The sequence below is a fragment of the Panthera pardus genome, unplaced genomic scaffold, assembly GCF_024362965.1.
Source record: "Panthera pardus isolate Hobbes unplaced genomic scaffold, ASM2436296v1 HiC_scaffold_17, whole genome shotgun sequence".
NCBI classification, from domain to species: domain Eukaryota; kingdom Metazoa; phylum Chordata; class Mammalia; order Carnivora; family Felidae; genus Panthera; species Panthera pardus.
The window spans coordinates 8886996-8905763 of NW_026526732.1; the positions used below are offsets into that span (position 1 = coordinate 8886996).

At 46.8% G+C, this 18768-nt stretch overlaps 1 long non-coding RNA gene across 1 annotated transcript; it reads right to left on the reverse strand.

Annotated features, from left to right (window-relative positions):
* Positions 1-476: 476 nt before the first annotated feature.
* On the reverse strand, positions 477-18193 carry LOC128777618 (uncharacterized). Its single transcript, XR_008422828.1, has 2 exons — positions 17737-18193; positions 477-1362 (listed from the first exon to the last, which is right to left on the reverse strand). It is a non-coding gene; the product is annotated as an uncharacterized LOC128777618 (long non-coding RNA).
* Between the last annotated feature and the right edge of the window lie 575 nt (positions 18194-18768).

Sequence of the window (18768 nt, forward strand, 5' to 3'; positions counted from 1 at the left end):
CTTTGCACATGTGTGCTGGTGCATGTATGTGTCCAACAGACCACGATGGGAGACTCAGCACTCTATTTTCATGGCACGGGGCGTTCTTATTTCATCCCACAAGCTGAAGGACAGCTGGGACACCACTAGACATGGAGATACCGCCCTGTGGGCTCAGATAAGAAACAAAGAGAAATGGGGTGCCTGGATGGCTCAGTCGGTTAAGCCTCTGACTGAGGCAGGTTATGATCTCGTGGTTCGTGGGTTCGAGCCCTGCATCAGGCTCTGTGCTGACAGCTCAGAGCTTCTTAGGATTCTGTGTCTCCCTCTCTCTCTGTCCACTCCCCCACTCACAGTTTGTCTCTCTTAAAAATAAACATGAAAGAAAGAAAGAAAGAAAGAAAGAAAGAAAGAAAGAAAGAAAGAAAGAGAGACAATCAAGAGACCAAAGGACAACACACAAAATAAGCCACCACTAACAGCATATGGTGCCCAAGGAAGGTCCGAGCAGGGGTTGAGAGGAAAGGGGTGCCAGGGACTGCTTGTCAACCACTGCATTTTTATTTAGCATGTAGGGGAATGGGCAGGCTGTGCTTATCCAAACAGCAAAGAATTCCAAGGAGTAGCTGCTATAAGCACCAAAGAAGACAAGGCTCATAAATCAGATGTGGGGATGAGCAAGCATGTAGGAAAACCCAAGAAGCCTACAGCCCTGGTTCTCCCAGACAAAGACGGCCGGAGGGAGCAGATCAGATGGGGTATGGGTGAGTCTGCTCAGGCTGCCATGACAAAGGACCCCAGGCTGGGGCGGCTGAAATGACAGACATTTATTTTCTTATGATTCCAGGGGCTGGCAAGTCCGAGATCAAGGTGTGGACAGGCTTAGTTTCTTCGGAGGCCTCCCTCCCTGGCTTGTAGACGGCCACCTTCCCCCGTGTCTGCATACAGTCTTCCCTCTGTGCATGTCTGTGTCTTGACCTCTTCTTACAAGGGCACAGTCAGATTGGATTTAGGGCCCACCCATGTGACCTCATGTTAACTTAATCACCTCTTGAAAGACTCTAATTCCATATACATTCACATTCTGAGGTCCTGGGGGTTAGGGCTTCAGTGTGCAAATGGGGTGGTGGGGGCACAATTCAGTCCCTAACAGATGGCAACCACGACAAGCCCCTTTTCCCAGTAACCCGTGCTTCCCTTGGGAGGACAAGATACCACGGAGGAAGTGACTTATTTGATAATTGGAAAAGACTGGATAGAGCAGCAAACAGATCTGTGGAACTTGGCTTCCAGCAAATCACAGATGATGAAAGAGAATTCCAGACTCATTGTCCAGACTGAATAAATGATCCCCTTCTCGTACATCTTGAACAAATGTAGAAGCTGTCATAATTAAGAAAATACAGAGTATAAGGGTTATTTCAATCTATACTAGTTTTTGTTATTATGTGGCTTTTTTTTAACACAAACAGCTAAATATATTTGAATTATATCATTCCTGATTTGTAACTTCAGACACATAATAAAAAATTCATCTTTTGTGCTAAAAGTGTATTGTGTTTTTATCAACAGATATTTAAAGAATTATTATTGTTTTATTAGGGAGACTTAAAAACTAATTTAAATTTTTAAACCTGAATCTCTATGACTGACCTCAGCATTAGTATACAGAAGCAAAATTCCCATTTCAGAAGTGAAGAATATCCTCCATTAAAAAGAAATTTTTTTTTTTAGGTACACCTGGGAGATTAAGTGTCTGACTTCAGCTTCATGATCTTATAGTTCGTGAGTTCAAGCCCTGCATCGGGCTCTGTGCTGACAGCTCAGAGCCCGGAGCCTCCTTCGAATTCTGTGTCTCCCGCTCTCTCTGCCCCTCCCCTGCTTGCTCTCTCTCTCTCTCTCTCTCTCTCTCAAAAATAAATAAGCATAAAAAAAGAAAGCAACAAAGAATATCCTCAATGCTGGGGAGAGAGTCTGACTCTTGAACTTCCCTTTGCAGAGGTAATTCAAGAGAGAACTAATACAGAAAAGATGAAGGTAAATGAAATGCACTAGAGTGGGAAGTTCATCTTTTTTACCTGCCTATCAACACGGTTAGCTTGATTTCTGACTCTAGGGGAAATCCTGCCTGAGAAGAAGCTTTTTCAAAAGAACTTCCTGCATCCAATGGCAGGCAATCCAGCTGGAGAAAGAACAATCCATAATGAATGGCCAGCTTTCACTTCTTGTTGGGCTACCACTGGGAGGGAGGCCTGGCTTCCCCTGATGTTGAGGGCCCATTGGGGCCAGCAAACAGGTGTGAATGGACCCATCTGCAAGGATGCTGTCTTCAGGACTGCTGTGACAAGGTGGGGCCTCAGTTCCATGGCTCTCAGACATCTGCCACCACAATCATCTGGAGGGTCTGTTTAGACAGTGTCCGAATCTTCCTAGAGAGTCTCTTAGTGACGCTGTGGATCCCGCAACCTCAATTTGAGAAGCACGTCTCGTTGGTTCCCCCAGGCCATATCTTACTTTCACTGTTCTCCATTCATCTTTCAGCGGATCATTCCATCTGCCAGCCCATCCTTCAAGAAAAGTGCGGGGAACAACACTGCCCAAGGCAGGGCAAGAGGGGCCTCCACTCTGGCTGCTGCTTTGGAGGCTGGTCCTCTGGCCTCTCCACGGCTACATCCTGAGCTCAGCTTGGTAGGTTCTATGCTTCTCGGACTTTTATCCATTACTTGTAGGTTGTCCAATTTACTAGCATAGAATTGGTCATGATAGTCTCTTAAGATCGTTTTTAATTCTGTGGTATCAGTTGTAATATCACTTCTGTCGTTTATAATTTGAGTCCTTGCCCTTTTTATTCTTGGTAAGTCTAGGTAAATGTTTGTCAGTTTTGTTGTCTTTTCAAAAAACCAGCTTAGAGGCACCTGGTTGGCTCAGTTGGTTAGGCTCTTAATCTCGGCTCAGGTCATGATCTGACCATTTGTGAGGTTGAGCCCCATGTCAGAATCTGCACTGACATCGCAGAGCCTGCTTAGGATTCTGTCTCTCATTTTCTGCCCCTTCTCCACTTACAGTCTCTCTCAAAATAAATAAATAAACTTTAAAAAACAAAAGAAAGCAAAACACCAGCTCTTGGCTTCATTGATCTTTTCTATTGTTTTTCTGGACTCCATTTCATTGATTGCTGATCTGGTCTTTATTATTTCCTTCCTTCTTCTAACTTTGGGCTCCATTTGTTTTTTTAGTTGCCTAAGGTATAAAGTTAGGTTGCTTATTTAAATTTTTCCTTTTCTTAATGTAAGCAATTATCACTATAAAATTCCTCAGAACTGCTTTATCTGTATCCCAAAAGTTTTGGTTATGTTGTGTTTCCATTTTTGTGTTTCAACATTTTTTAAATTTCCCAGTTGATTTCTTTTTTGACCCATTGGTTGTTCAGAAACCTGTTGTTTAATCTCCACATACTTGTAGATTTTTCAGTTTTTCACCTGTTATCAATTCCTAGTTTTGTACAGTTGTGGTTGGAAAGCTACTTGGTGTGATTTCAATCTTCTTAAATTTGCTAAGACTTGACACCTAATATATGATCTATCCTGGAGAATGTTCTGTGTGTACTTGAGAAGAATGTGCATTCTCCTGTTGGATGGAATGTTCTATATAGGTCTGTTAGGTCCATTTGATCTAAAGTATAGTTCAAGTCCAAACTTTCCTTATTTATTTTCTGTCTGAATGATCTATCTGTGTGGAAAGTGGAGTATTGACATCCCTACTTTTATCATATTGTAATCTATTTCTGCCTTCAGATCTGTTAGTATTTGATTAATATATCTACACGTTTTGATGTTAAACGCATATATATTTGTTTGTTTTGTTTGTTTAGTAATCTCTCCACCCAACATAGGGCTTGAACCCCGAGATCAAGAGTCACGTACTCTTGCAACTGAGCCAGCCAGGTGCCCCAGGATGCATCTATATTTATTATTGTTAAATATTCCTGATGAATTGACCCCTTTATCAGTATATAAAGAACTTCTTTGCCTCTTATTATGATTTTTGAGTCAAACTCTATTTTGTCTGATATACATATAGCCATCCCTGTTCCCCTTTGATTTCCACTTATGTGAAATATCTTTTTCCATCCCTTCACTTCGAGCCTGTCATTAAAGCCGAAGTGAGTCTCTTGTGAGACTGCATACATTGGGTCTTGTGCGTCCCTGCCAACTAGATTTTTAAGAAAAAAAAATATCCAATTGAACTAGACCAAATAAAATTTCACCCCAAGACTTGTTGATCAGAGCAAGACACTGAGAACGCAGCAATGACTAACACTAATGTGGTTCCGCCCCCTGAATTCAGGGTCCGGAAGGTCTGTGACCTTGGCGTAAGTTTATATGCCCACATGCTGCATGCACACTGCATGTGATAAGACAGCCCAGGCTCCCTGCTGCTCTCTGACATCAAACCTCCCTTCAAAGTGTCATCATATTCTGGACTTTGTCTGTGTCCTTTCAAAATGTGCCTGCCTGTGTCACTTACCTCATGGTCCTGCTTCCATTACTAGTTGATAGTTAATGGCCAAGTATTCTGATAAACCTATATGGCAGTTAAACCCCCAGGACTGAATTCCAGCTCTACCATTTGCTATTCATACAGATTGTCTGGGCTTGATTTTCTCCTTGGTAAGTGGGATAATAATCATACCTACTGCAAAGGATTATGGGCAAGACGAAATGAGATAGACTTTGTAACACACCAAGAACAGTGCCCCCACAAAGAGTGATTAATAAATATTAGCAGATATCATTACTATCCTTATTAATGTGTTCATGGCTCCTGTCTTACCTGCCTTCCCAAGCAACTATATGCAGTTTAATTGAGGCCTTCTTGATATTCAAACCTTTGTCTTGCTGAGCGCTCAGGGTTGGAATCCAGCTATGGTGTCAGGTTGGTGGGGGGGATTTGGAGACAGGTGTGCTGGTCAGCGCTGGTCAGACAAAGGTGTAGATGTGTGTGCTCTATCTATAGTATCCTTTGAGGGTCTTTGCAAACGTTACCTGCTATTTAGGTACATTCCACCTTTCCGTAAAGTTGGTTCTGGTCACGATTTTGTTTGCACCAACAAACATTTATGTATCCCATCACCACTCTCTTGATCCAAAACTTTCATATGATACAATATAACTTGAAATCCTTAACTCCCTAGTGATCCGATCCATCTTTATTTCCCAATCTTACCTAAATTTCTCCCACTTAAGCTCCAAACAGCCTCACTCATCAATTGGCCTTGCCAACACCCTCTGCTTTCTGGCCTCACTGCCTTCGCTAGCACTAATCCCTCCGACAACCATGTTTCCCCCGCCCCCACCCCGCCATCTCCTCCACCGACTCCATTGTCAGCCCAGAACTCTTCCAGGAAGTTCTATCAGACCTGAATTGCTGCTTCCACCAGCCCTTACCATGCCAAAATCATGTTTCCTCTCCACGTTCCTAGAGCATTCATAGTATTCTTCTGGAACATTCTCTGGGTTATGATTATCTGAATACATGTCTTATTGTTGCTACCTCAGTGTGAGTTACTGTAACCTTGTTATTATAACATTGTCTTTCATTTCATAGTATCCCCCTGGGAACTCCCAGACAGTAGATATTAAAAGTTTGTTCAGTTGAGTAATTTGCACCTTTCAAAACAACTGAGTTTTAACATTAAAAAAACAGCATCACCACAATACACATTAGTATCACTAAGAGCTCCTGCACATCCCACATTCTATCTAAGAGTCAGTCCCGTGTCAGCAGGCACACCTTGGCTGACGGCTGGCTGTGTAAACTTACACACATTCTTAACTTCTCTGGGCTCCAGTTTCCTCATGGCTAATGCGGGACAATAACAGTACCAACCTCACTAAGAGGGGAAAATGAGTGAGTCTGTATAAGACCCAGGAAAGCTCCTGGCACACAGGAAGTAGTCGTGGAATATCAGCAGCGACCTACTGGAGGTCCCTGTCCACCTGGCTCTCACCCTGGAGAAGTCTGGAAAATGACCATTGGGATGCTGTCATTACCAACTCTCACCAATAGGAGGCACCCAACCTCCAGGGCTGTGACGATTTACCTTCCAGAATCAGCCCAGGAATACAGAATTCAGTTTGGGGCTGGGGGCAGAGGTGTGTTTATAAATGTCAAAAAAACCTCGGGTTTTAAAGGTCACCACATGGTCCTCTGAAATAAGTTACACAGGAGGACATTTGGCAAGTTCCACTGGGCCTCTCTCTCTACCCACCACCTGTTTGGAAAAGGCAAAGGTGCCAAGGTGTACATGGCAGAGCAGAAGGGGAGGTGGGCAGGGACATAGGAGATAAGGAAGCTGGGTTTGTAGCTGGTGGTGCACGTATCGATTTTCGTTCCAGGATTCGCTGAAATACATCCACCTAGCCTAGCTGCTGTGGTCATCTCCTAACAGGGACATGGTCCACACGAAATCACTTTCCTTGCAGTGTGTCCCCCGTTGCCTCCTCTAGCCAGGTTGTTGACCTATCCCCTGGACCTGAGCATGCCCACTCCCACACTGTGGACCACCTGCCCCAATTCTGCTGGATTTGTAGGCCCGGCTCATAATCCACCTCTTCTAGGAAGCCTTCCCTGATTTCTCTAGTCCAGCAAACTTCTCTGCTGAGCATCTCCAACTGGCTTTTCCAGTCAGGGACTATCTCCAATGTCACCTGTCAGGCACTTTTCAGGTAGCAGCCCGAGACATGGGACTCGGGGACATGCCTTGTTTGTGCCCCATGAAGGAGTCAGTGCAGAGTCCTGAATGAGCTCAGTAGATGCTGACTATGGAATGACCAGAGAAGGGCCAGGAATTTATAGGCGTGCAAGAGTGAATGGTTGGCCCCTTAATCTCCACCATAGACAAAAAAAAAAAATTCCCATTTAAAATGTGACCTTGCCCATGGGTTTGACGTGATGAGCCATTTTCTCCAATGCTGTAACCAAACTATGACAAGCGAAAGCTCTCACAGTCATGTCTTATGTAGGAAGTGTGCATTGTCTGGGTCTTGGGTCCTTTCCATTCTCTCGACAGCATGTGTTACATTTTTTCACCACAGTTGACTTTACTCATTTAGTATTCCATGAGATTCTGGGCCACCTGCTCTATGTATGATGGAAAAGCCGAGGTGCCCCTGGGAGACTTGCAGGGGAGCTTGGCCAAAAATGCTGAAAATTTGTATGGAGTTTCAGTCTCCTCATCTGTACAATGGGCATGCCTTGTGTGTTCTGCTTTTCCTCGCTCCTGTCAGGAATATGATATTAGCTTAAGTCAGTTTTCTAAGCCTTGTCTCTTATGAAATGAAATTCTTTATTTCTTATGAAAGGAAATGAACATATCAGAAACCAGGTGGGAGATTTCAGGGTGCGGTGGGGTGAAGGGTTACTCTCCTTTCTTTGTCCTCAAAATATTCCAGCTACTACTTCTTTAAAATGTAAAGTATTATTGTCTCAGAAATAGCATTTGAGTGAATCTATCTAACGCCTGATAAGCTGTTGACCTGACTTGAACATTATCTACATCCTCCATCAGATAATATGTCCCCAAGGCAAAGACCATGTCCTTTTATTCTGTTTTCTACCCCCCAGAACCTACCAGCACAGGGCCAGGTATTTTTTAAATGCAAGAAGTTGTTAGATAAAGAGATAGGGTGAACTACAGGGCTTCCTGTAACCCTTCACCTGACCCTGAAATCTCCAACTGGTTTCTGACATTTTCATTTCTTATTATAAGAAAATAAAGTATTTCCTTTTTTTTTTTAAGTTTATTCATTTATTTTGAGAGAGACAGAGAGATAGAGAGTGGGGAGGGGCAGAGAGGGAAGGAGAGAGAGAGAGAATCCCAAGCAGCACAGAGCCCAACTCAGGGCTCGAACTCACGAACTGTGAGATCATGACCTGGGCCGAAACCAAGAGCCAGATGAGTAACTGACTGAGCCACCCAGGTGCCCCCAAGATAAAGTATTTCATTTCCTAAGAGACAAGGCTTAGAAAACTGACTTATGTCATATTCCTGATGGGAGGAAGGAAAAGCAGGAGAACACGGAGGCCATGCCCATTTTCCAGAGGAGGAGACTGAAACCCCATACGAAGCTCAGCAATTCGGCCAGGCTCACCTGGCAAGTCGGAGGTGGTGCTACTGCTCCAGCCCAAGCCTCCTGGTTCTCAGCCATCCCTGTATTCCTGTTCTCCTCCGAGTCACCCTGTATGCCAGCCCAGGGCACAAGGTACAAGGTATTTTAGACTCTGATGCCTTGAGGGACCCCAGCAGGATTCACTGTCATGAAGCCAGGTTGAGAAAGGCTGAGGTGGGAAACTGGCAGGACGCTTCCTGGACGGGGGCACCCAGGGCCCAGCCACCCCCGGGCTGGCGTAAGGCGCCAACCTGCTCTTCTGCAAACACAGTCTGCTCGACACCAAAGCAGCGTGATTCAACTGTCCAAAGCACGGAAGCTCAGCCCATGCTTCAGAAACTGTGTGAGGAAAGAAAAGGACGTGATCTATATCTGGCTGATGAGTCAGAGGGCGACGGCTGGCACAGCTGTGGCGTGGGAGTCTGATGTGTCCATCCGGCCTCTAGACCCTGCCGCCCAGCGTCAGCTGCCTTTCTCATGCCCCCAGCCTCCCTGCCCAGCCGCGCTTCCCTGGGCTCCTGCCGGGTGCTTTCGGAAAGGGTAGCAGGAAAAGAAAGGATGAATGAGACTCTGGGGAATCTTCCAGAACTGCTCACCTGAGCCCCAGACTGGGAGGAAGCCAGGCCTTCCTGGCCCGCAAAGCACGTTTTTGGCATCGGAAAACTCATCCCCTTTCCCCTAATGTAAACCTCTGATTTCGAAAAGAGAATGAATCAAGTCATTAGCCGGGAGGTATAAATAAATAAGAGCACCTTATTAGGCTATCTGTCTTTTATCCAGAAACTTGGAAAACAAAGACTGTTAAGCAAGGCGATGTTCAGGTGTCACAGGGACACAGACAGGATTAGGAAAAAGAGACTCCTTCTTCATTCCTGAAAACAGGGCTGGCTAGAGGCCACTTCCTTTGTCCTTTTTTTCCAGTTCAATCACACAGGCTCTCACATACTGGACTCATGTTTATTTATTTTGAGAGAGAGAAGGAGGAGGGCAGAGAGAGAATCCCAAGCAGCCTCTGCACTGTCAGCATAGAGCGCCCCCCCCCCCAACGCATGGCTTGAACCCACGAACCATGAGATCATGACCCGAACCGAAACCAAGAGTCGGATGCTCAACTGACTGAGCCATCCGAGCGTCCCTGGATTTCCTTCTAAGTCAACATGACTGTGTATAAACTTTGTTCAAACCAAAAGCCTGATTTCTGACTGCCATGCACACACACACGCATTGTATGTTTGCTTTGTGAACGAGTAGCCTAAAAGAAAACCATCTCGTCCTTGACCTATGGGTCACATTCCAATTCCCTGCATCCCTTGACAATAAAACCCCATAGTTCCTGCCTATATGCTAATCTGTCATCTCTTGAGCTTTTACAAGATGTAAAAAGTAGATAACTCTGTAAGAACCGTACCTTCTCCAGAGCACTTTCTTCCCCATGAAGTACATGTTTCTGGGGCAGCTGTCCAAACTTGGGTTACAATAAAACTTTGCTTTCTCACTTCTAAAGATTCTAAAAGGTGTGTTCATTTTGTGTCAACAGCCCAATTTGGCCATCCACCTCCTTTTGGTCACACATGTCCTGACTCCTCCTTCCCCTGTAAATTTCCCTGAGGCTAGAAACATACCCCTCCCCCCTTGTCCTTTATCCTGTAGGGTCAACATGACTGCGGACAATGGACTTTCTGTTTGACCTCGCAATGGATTTTTGCATTGCAGAAAGTCTGATATTTAGGGATTTCTACTTGCAGTGAGCTCTAATGCCACACCCAGAAGATCTGGGCCCTTTTCAGAACTTGACCACAAACGTAGGAGCAGCCTCACTCGGGAAGACTGATTCCTGGATGCCAAGAAGACGCTCAGTCTCTCTGCTCTGCACGTAGCCACCTGCAGTTCTCCACCACTTGGGAGAACACCCAGACACCAAGGGTCCTGATTATGGGGGCAGGCCAAGTGAGGACCAGGAGGGAGAACTCTCCAGTTCTGGCCCCTCCGCACCCCCGCCCCCAGCTCTTCGGCCAGCGACCTCTCTAAGCAGAGGCACTGCCTGCCTGTCCCCTCATTTCACCTCTGCTCCGAGGTCTCTCTCTCTCTAGGGCATGAGACATGATTGTGAGACAAGGATAAAGTACACGCAGCAGGCATCAGCGTGGTCCCTGCCACGCTGCATCACTGGGACAAAGAATCAGGTTGCTCCCTTGACATCATGTGGGTACCCCCCAAACAGAACCGAAGAGCAGGAAAAACAAAACAAAACAAAACAAAAAACAAAAAAAAAAAGTTCACAGATGAAAAGTTGTCAATCTAAAGTGTTGTTTAAATGTAATCTTTTCTTTATGGACTTGGCCCCCAAATGGGGGAGCATCCGTATCCCTCTCCCCAAGGCTCTCACTCACGCCAGGAGGAACGTGGGCAGAACAAAAGCTTGGAAGAGCTACCAGTTACTGGCATTTCCCAAAGGCCAGATGCTGCTCACCATCGCCACATTGCATCGTTACTTCCTCCACACCTGCCTCAGGGAGTAGGTACAGCTATTGTCCCAGTGAGACTCCGGAAGGCTGGGTAACTTGCCATACCGATCATAAGAACGGGGATATCAGCTCAGACTGGGTCTGAGCCAGTCTTGGGTCTTACCTAAAACTCGTGACATGAAGTGGGATTAGAGGAACCTAAAAGAGCATGGCCAAGCCTCTTGGGAGAATGACCAAACGGGGGCCTCTCCAGCCATGGACAAAGCCACCTGTGATCACACTGTGGTCTCTCTCCTGCCCCCAGACCCCATGCTCATGCACAAAGCCACATTCCATGCTGCCTCAGACACACAGAACTCAGGTCCTCCCAGGCACACTTGCAGGAGTGTCCCCAAGTCGTGCGGGAGGCCTGGCTGCTGCTTGCAGAGCCCATAGGGTCCCTGCTTACTGTTCCCTCTCCTGCTTCCTGAATGTAAAAGCCCAGTGGTTAGAGACAAGTGGGTTCTGCTTTTACACATCTGCTGTAGACATTTCAAAGGAAGCCACAGCAGTCGATGGCAACTAGGAGTTTCCCTCACTGTCTCTTATCTTTGAGAATGAGCATAACACTGCTGTTATACTGATGGGTGCCTTTGAATCCCAGGTTTGATGTTGTGACTTTTGTTAAAGCATGGGGGAGAAATGGCAGAGCAGGAAAGGCTTGGGGGACCATTGCAGACATGGCCTGGACTCCCCTGAGACCCCATCCCCCAGAAGCAGTGCTAGCTAGCACTCAGCAGGCTGTGTATGCTGTGATCAGGACTGGAGGAAAAGCGGAGAGGGAGGCAGGGAGGATCAACAATGGCCAGGAGCAGAGCAGAGAGCATCATACTATATTCAGGGGCTTACTTGAGCATCACTGAGCTGGGACCTTAATTGTGGTCAGTGACCCTCAGTCACAGATGTCTGTGCACAAGCAGTGGGGAGTTAAAAGGTGATGGAAAACTTCTCTGGGAAAGTGATGGGAGCTTATTTTCTTCAATGGGCAGTTCCCCAAACATAAAGGAAACTTGATCAAAATCCCAAGTAATACAGTTGGCCTACAGAAGACAAACACACCTGGTGCGGACCACAGCATCCCCACACAGTATCTGTTACCTGTGAAGGCCACTAGAGAAAAGATGCCCACATGTCACAGGGAGAAGGGGGTGTCACCAGGAGCCCTTCGAGAGGTGTGGTTGGAGATGGTGCAAATTTACTGGCTGGGAACCGAATATATGAATCCAAATACTGTGATTTTTATAATCGACTTCAGTGGGTAAAACTTGAAATTAAGCTTTCAAAGTATATATATATATACACATATATACGTATATATATGTATATATATGTACATATATATACACACACACATATATATACGTATATATACACGTGTGTGTGTATATATATACATATATATACAATCTATCACAAGCTATCGCCACAATAGGGAAGGATGAGAAAAATTATGAATGGGAATCCAGTTTATAGAAGAGTCAAATGATGGTGGGTCTTGAGGAAGACAGCTGTGTGATTAGCGATATTCAAGGAGGTAAATGAAATTGAAGTGTGTCTGACTTCCAGTAACATAGATGAATTTCATACCTTTGCCTCCGTGTGAGCACCCAGATGTACCCGGCGTTTTCAAGTGCTACTATCTTTAATCAACAAATGACATGACTCATATGACCATATTGTTTTCCTTCCAAAGGCGCATAGAAGAACCTGGTTCCTTGCCAATTGTTCGTTGTCACCAGATGTTTCATTTTAAGATATGCAGTGTATCTTAAAACACATCATGCTGTTTGGTCTGGTCATGGGACCAAGGCTCAAGGCCTTAAATTTTGTTTGCGCTTGACCAAACTGAACAGAATTTACACATTCTCTTAGGAGGGGATTCAGTAGAGTGCTTTGCATACAATAGGTGCTCAATAAGCGGCTGCGTTTTCTGCTCTGTTTGTCATGGTGACCACACCATCAAACTACAAGTGGCAATTTTCATATGACATTTAAAAAGAGTCCTGTGTGACTCAGGCTAACCACATTTTGAGAGCCTGACCCGATTTAGCTCACAATTAGCTTCACGTCTGCTCTTAGCAGCCTGGCTTCCAGCTGTCAGTCAAACAGATTTATTGAGCACCCTCTGGGTACCTGGCACAGAGCCAGGCCCTGAGATGCAAAGATGGATGCAACGATGGCCCCGGTCTCCGAGTGTTCCCGACGCTCACCTGGTGGACAAGTGAGCCCAGGACAGCGAGACAGGTGTAAGAGCCAGAGCAAGGTGCTGACAGGCTTGGAGCTAGGTGCCCGAAGGTGCCCCAGGAAGTCGAACGAGGCTGGAGTGTGGAGGTGAATGAAACCTGCACCCGGTTCTGACAGACAAGTAAATGGGAGTTAGCCAGGCCTGGTGGGGACCCTGCAGGCAGAGAACAGCGCTTCCCGGTGGGCAGCGTGCCCGACACCGCGGCCTGGGCAGGGGGCAGCAGGACACCTGTCTGACGTCCTGAGCACAACCACCTCTTATCACCACAAATTGGGGGTAACAGAGAAACACCCCCACTTTGGAGGTAGGACGGTATTTGTATATTTGTGGACCTCCTATAGAATAGTGAATCTTCAACAATTGGGGGTGGGGGGACATGGAACCCTTCGAGAATGTGATTTAAACTGAAACAAAACAGACCCGCATAAATTCATCCTGGAGCCCGTTGAAGAAATCCTCCTGGAGACTAACGTGCATCCAAGCCAGCTGCAGCCGCCGGGACCTACAGGCACAGGTACAGCTAGGCTCTGTCTCCCCGCCTCTCTGCCCCTTCGGGATCACCCCCCTTCTCTGACCCAGCACCCCGGAACCACCCACCGCTGAGAGAGGCCAGCCCAGCACAGCCTGCTCGCCCAGGACCGGGGAGCTCAGCTGGGGGCGGTCCTGCTTCCTCTTCCTGCAGCTCACACACGTGTGGGCGGCTCGGGCTGTGCTGGCCCGTGTTTCCCCTGGGCCCACAGTCAACCCTTCAGCTAACAGTGTCTGAACAGAACATTCCATCCACGGCTGTCATGCAAGTGGGAGGCTCTTAGATGATGATCTATAAAGACATCGACACAGTAAACAAACACAACAGAGAAGGTGCGAGTTCACATGGAACACTTAAGGTCTGGAGCCTCTACCCTGGCCGTTCACCCCTTCCTCCTGTTCCCCACCCCCGAGCCTCAGTCTCCCATCTGTAAATAGGGCTGCCGGATCCCCAGGGTAGACAAGAAGTCAAATCGAGGGAGGTGATGTGGGTGAAAAGTACTCCGAACTCTAAGCCTTCCGAAAAGCCATGCGTTACTATTAGAGAAACCATTGGAGAACTAATGATAACATCCCAGGAAAAGCAACCAGCTTTCTACTATAACCCCAAAACAAAATTTTAAATTAAAAGAGAGAGAGAGAGAGAGAGAGAGAGAGAGACAGAGAGAGAGAGACCCAAGGGGGAGAGAATGGTGTCTGTCATTTGTTGTAAGGTATCATAAATACCATTTATTCATTCATTCATTCATTCATTCATTTGTTAGACGAGTTCAGAATGGACAAGGAAGGAAAAGGGCCCTGAGTATAATTCCAGGTTGGATCAGAAACTCCCAGAGCACTGGCTGGCACTCTTCCCTCTTGACGCCACTGTGTCTGCCCCAGAGTCGGGCCGAGGGTGGTTCCGGCTCCCTGAGGCTCCACCAGCCACTGCTTTTCCCCATCACTCCATGACTCTGCCCCTGGCTTCCAACTGATTGTGGGGGATGAGCCAGTAAAGGACAAGATAAATCCAGAGGACCTCAGTCGAAAGCAAATTAAGCAACACACATACAAGTTCAAATGTGGTTCAACCCAAGTTCGAATGCTTCATTCATATACTGTTCCTTGTGTATTTTCTCCACGCACACTGCTGGGGGGAGTAGAAACAAATCTGCACCGCAGCAGCGAATACAGACTGGCAAGTAGGTGACTAGATGACAGAGGTTTGCAGGGAGACAGCCAATCCAGACTGCAAGCAGTCCCTGGGTGAACGCGGAGGGCGTGTCCCAGCAAACAGCAGGAGAGGGCCAGGGTGGTCCACACGGAGCCCTGAGAAGCTCAGAAGGCCGTGAGAGCCCTACAGGATTTTCAGCCTGAGATGGTTTAAACTTACGCATTTTTAAACACCCTCCCCCCAGACAGTGATGCGGAGGATGGAGGGTGACAGAAAATTGAGGGTGTTAAGATCTCTGGAAAGGAAACTGTCAGAAATATTGACATAATGTAGGCAACATGCCACAAGAGCTTGGAACTCAGCAATAGCAACTAAGGTAACAAGGAAAGGGGTAAATGAGAATTCAGACATTTGGAGAAGGAAAAGTCCTGACCTCAGCCCTCAACTCTGCCACTTGGTAGGTATGTGACCTGCAGGTTACGTAACATCCCTGAGCCTCAGTTTTATTATCTGTAAAATGGGCTTAACTGTACAGGAGTGGAATGAGAATTAAAGAGAATGAGTGTAAAGAGATGAACCTGACACACGGCAGGCCCTCAAGAACGTCAGCCCCATGGAAGGAAATGGTAACTCATGACAAGGTTGGGTCAATAGGACCCAAACAGGAAAGAATGTGCAGAGATGAGCCACAATGAAACCTCAGTGTTGGGCAGTGAGGCTTGCCCATGGACTTCAGCAGGAACCTACATTAAAACATTTGCCAGCGGGTGCCTGGGTGGCTCAGTCGGTTAAGGGTCCGGCCTTTGGTTCGTGCTCAGGTCATGATCTCACGGTTCGTGAGTTCGAGCCCTGCGTCAGGCTGTGCACTGACAGTGTAGAGCCTGCTCGGGATTCTCTCTCTCTCCGTCTCTCTCTGTCCCTCCACTAACGCTCTCTGCCTCTCTCAAAATAAATAAATAAACTTAAAAAAAATTGCCAGGAGAAAGAGCTGTGTGCCCCGTGACTCCCCACAAAGTGACTCCAAATGCAGGTGACACAGGTCATGTGACCCAGAGGACCTGCTTCTCGCAGCCAAACCCCACCCCCTACGAAGGCTCAGGCTTGCTACTGCTCAAGTCAATGTACCAGCACTGTTTCCCTTTTGCAAAGAGAACCAGTAACTCAGAGAACCCCTGACACGTCACCGTCCTCCCTTCCTTTCTGCCAAACCCACAGACAAATGGGAGGGGATCCTACTGAGGAAGTAGGACTGGAGTTAAGTATTTCCTGGCTCCTTCCCAGGAAATGGCAGGTGTGAGCATGCTGACCAGACTCCCAGGATACCCTGGCGTTCTTCCCTTCCCAGTCAAGTGGATTCAGGCCAGGCTCTGCGGGGCGCTCAGCACATGTGCTCCTTACCCGCATCAGGGGCCCCTGGGAGCAGCATGTGGCCAGCTAGCACTTTCTCTGTGGGAAGCCACCATCTGGCTCTCCACTGGAAATTCACCACTGTGTGGAAAGGCAAAGGGCAAACTTATTTCCGTTCACCAGGTAGTATTTGCTACATCACTTGTTTCCTATTTCAGTGCGTTTTGAAAATTTCCCCCAGGGTGTGAGCACAGAGGCACTGTGTTGTGAAACACGGTTAACTCGAGGTGCTTTTTTCATGACATCACTCAGATCGGCTCTGTGTGTGTAGGGGAGCCAAAGCCCCAGCCACGGCCTGTTTTCTGGGATCTCAAAGAAATGCACAAAAGTGGTGGTGGGGGGGTGCATTTAGGGGAAGTAGCAGAGAAAAGAGAAGGACAAGGAAAATAGTGTCTCCACCGAAATTAAATGTGGAATAGCACTTGGCAGAGATGACTTCTAGAAAAAGAAACTTTACCCACTTCCTTTTACTGGTCACATTAGCTATGTGCCCGTTGTTTTTTAAAGCTCAAATGATTAATTATCTGACAGGTTTAGATCTGTTACTCTCAGTATGGCTTATAACATCATATTAAAAATATTCAATTATTTTGCCCAAATTGCCAGAGACTCTGTATCATCCAGATGTCTTCACGTGCTCTAAATCTGCAGGTGACTACGATGAAGAGGGTCAGAGGTCAGAGAATTATGCTTAAATAAATAAACATTTTTTTTTAAGTTTATTTATTTATTTTGAGAGAGAGAGTATGAGCGAGGGAGGGTCAGAGAGAGAGGGAGAGACAGAATCCCGAGTAGGCTCCCCACTGTCGGTGCAGAGCCCAATGCGGGGCTCCAACTCACAGACCTCGAGATCATACCCTAAGCTGAAATCAAGAGTTAGACGCTCAACTGACTGAGCCACCCAGGCGCCCCAATAAATTTAAATAATGCACAAATAACTGCTTAGAAGTAGTTGACAATTAATAGAATTTTGGCTCACTGGCCTTTTAAATTGGCAGTAACACTGGGACTGCTTGCCTACGTGGTACCAGTGGGCTGCCCGTTGGGGCATAAAACGGCTTCTGCCATTTCCCACGGTAGCCACTGCTCCAGATCACACACTTCACCCCTTCACTCTCCCTGCCTGGCCTCCCAGGCATCTGAAAGCACAGTCTCTAGGTTAGACAGTGTATGGGTGTCTGTGGCTCTGATCGGTGTAACCAGACAGACAAAACTGTGCTCCACACGAGTGAGTTATTATCTCTCAAATATATAGAAATAATCAAGCATTTTTCCAGGTCAACTCAGAGGAAGCCAAAAGACATTTATAAACAGAGCAAGGGGTTCTAGTTCCCAGCTCCTGTGGGTTGAGTCCCCGTTTTCTTATCCTGACCCCCTCCCTAACATTTTGTTGGCCATCACCAAGGGCCGAAAACCCCCTGCTTCATACCCCCACCCCCCCACCCCCGCCGGCTTTACTGGGATCGTATCATTTCTGGACACCAGCTCATGTTGAAAGTGGGCGGGAGCAGTGGGAGGTGTGAGGTGGGTGGGAAGGTCAGAGAGCAGAGTGATTCTAATGAGTTGGACCTTTTCATCAGAGACAGCTCAATCCAAGGCTCATGCCACATCACTGATTTCCAGAAAATACCAAGCAATGACATTTTTCATGTTTGCTTTGCTTTAAATAACAGAGATGTGTCCTTGAGCCCCAGCACAGTTTAATTCATGTTTGAATTAAACAGAAGTTTCCATGCATAAAATACTTACCTTCCAGAGTTAGTACTCCGTCTGTCTTTAGAACGGAAGGTGGCTGTGAGCAGGAGTCAAACCAACCAGACAAGAAGGCTAAGCAGCTAGCCATCTGGGTGGCATAATTTCAGAGCTGCTGAGAAGGGTCACCTACCTTTTCTTCCCTCCTTACACACACACGTGTACAGACACATACACACACACTTGCACGCATGCCTGCCGAGGTCACCCATCTCTGCCAGAAACAGGGCAGGTGATCAGGAAGGGAACAAGCCGTGCAAGCAACAGGAACTGAGCATCGCAAGGAGCCAAGTCATGAATTACGACCACTTGAGCCTCACAGATAAGGTTTTTTCCTTCTACTGCTGCCAGATCACTGTGTGCAAGGAGATCGTTCATTTGGAGTCACTGGTTTACATTTTGCATCAGGATAAACCTGACCCTTTCAACCTTTAGGGAAAACTTCTCCTAAGTAAATGAGTAAGTCCAAGCGTTCCACCCGTGTGCCCCAAATAGTCACAGTGATGCCCCCACACTGCTCCCCTCTGCTCTGGGAGAGGGCCACACGAGGTCTGCATGGGCCAGTCGGCCTTCCCTGCCTCTGCTCACCTGCTGGTGGGACGTAAAATTAGCATGTGGCATGAAAAAGTTTGGGAGTCATTGCCTGAAGTTTAAATTCTCACAAAAATCCTTAACATTTAGCTAGCTATCCACTGAAACAGGACCAAACAACGGTTGGACTTGATTTACTGTGCTTTGTTGTAATTCCATATTTTAAAGTTCAGGTTTTAGAGGTGCTTGAATGGCTCAGTCAGTTGAGTGACCGACTCTTGATTTTGGCTCAGGTCATGATTTCACAGTCTGTGGGTTCGAGCCCTGCCCTGAGCTCCGCGCTGAATGTGGAGCTTGCTTGGGATTCTCTCTCTCTCTCTCTCTGCCCCTCTCCCACGCTCAAGTTCTCTCTCTCTCTAAAATAAAAAATAATAAATAATAAAGTTCAGGTTTTAGAAAAACAATCTGCAATTTGCCTCTTCACTGTTTTCTCTGCTA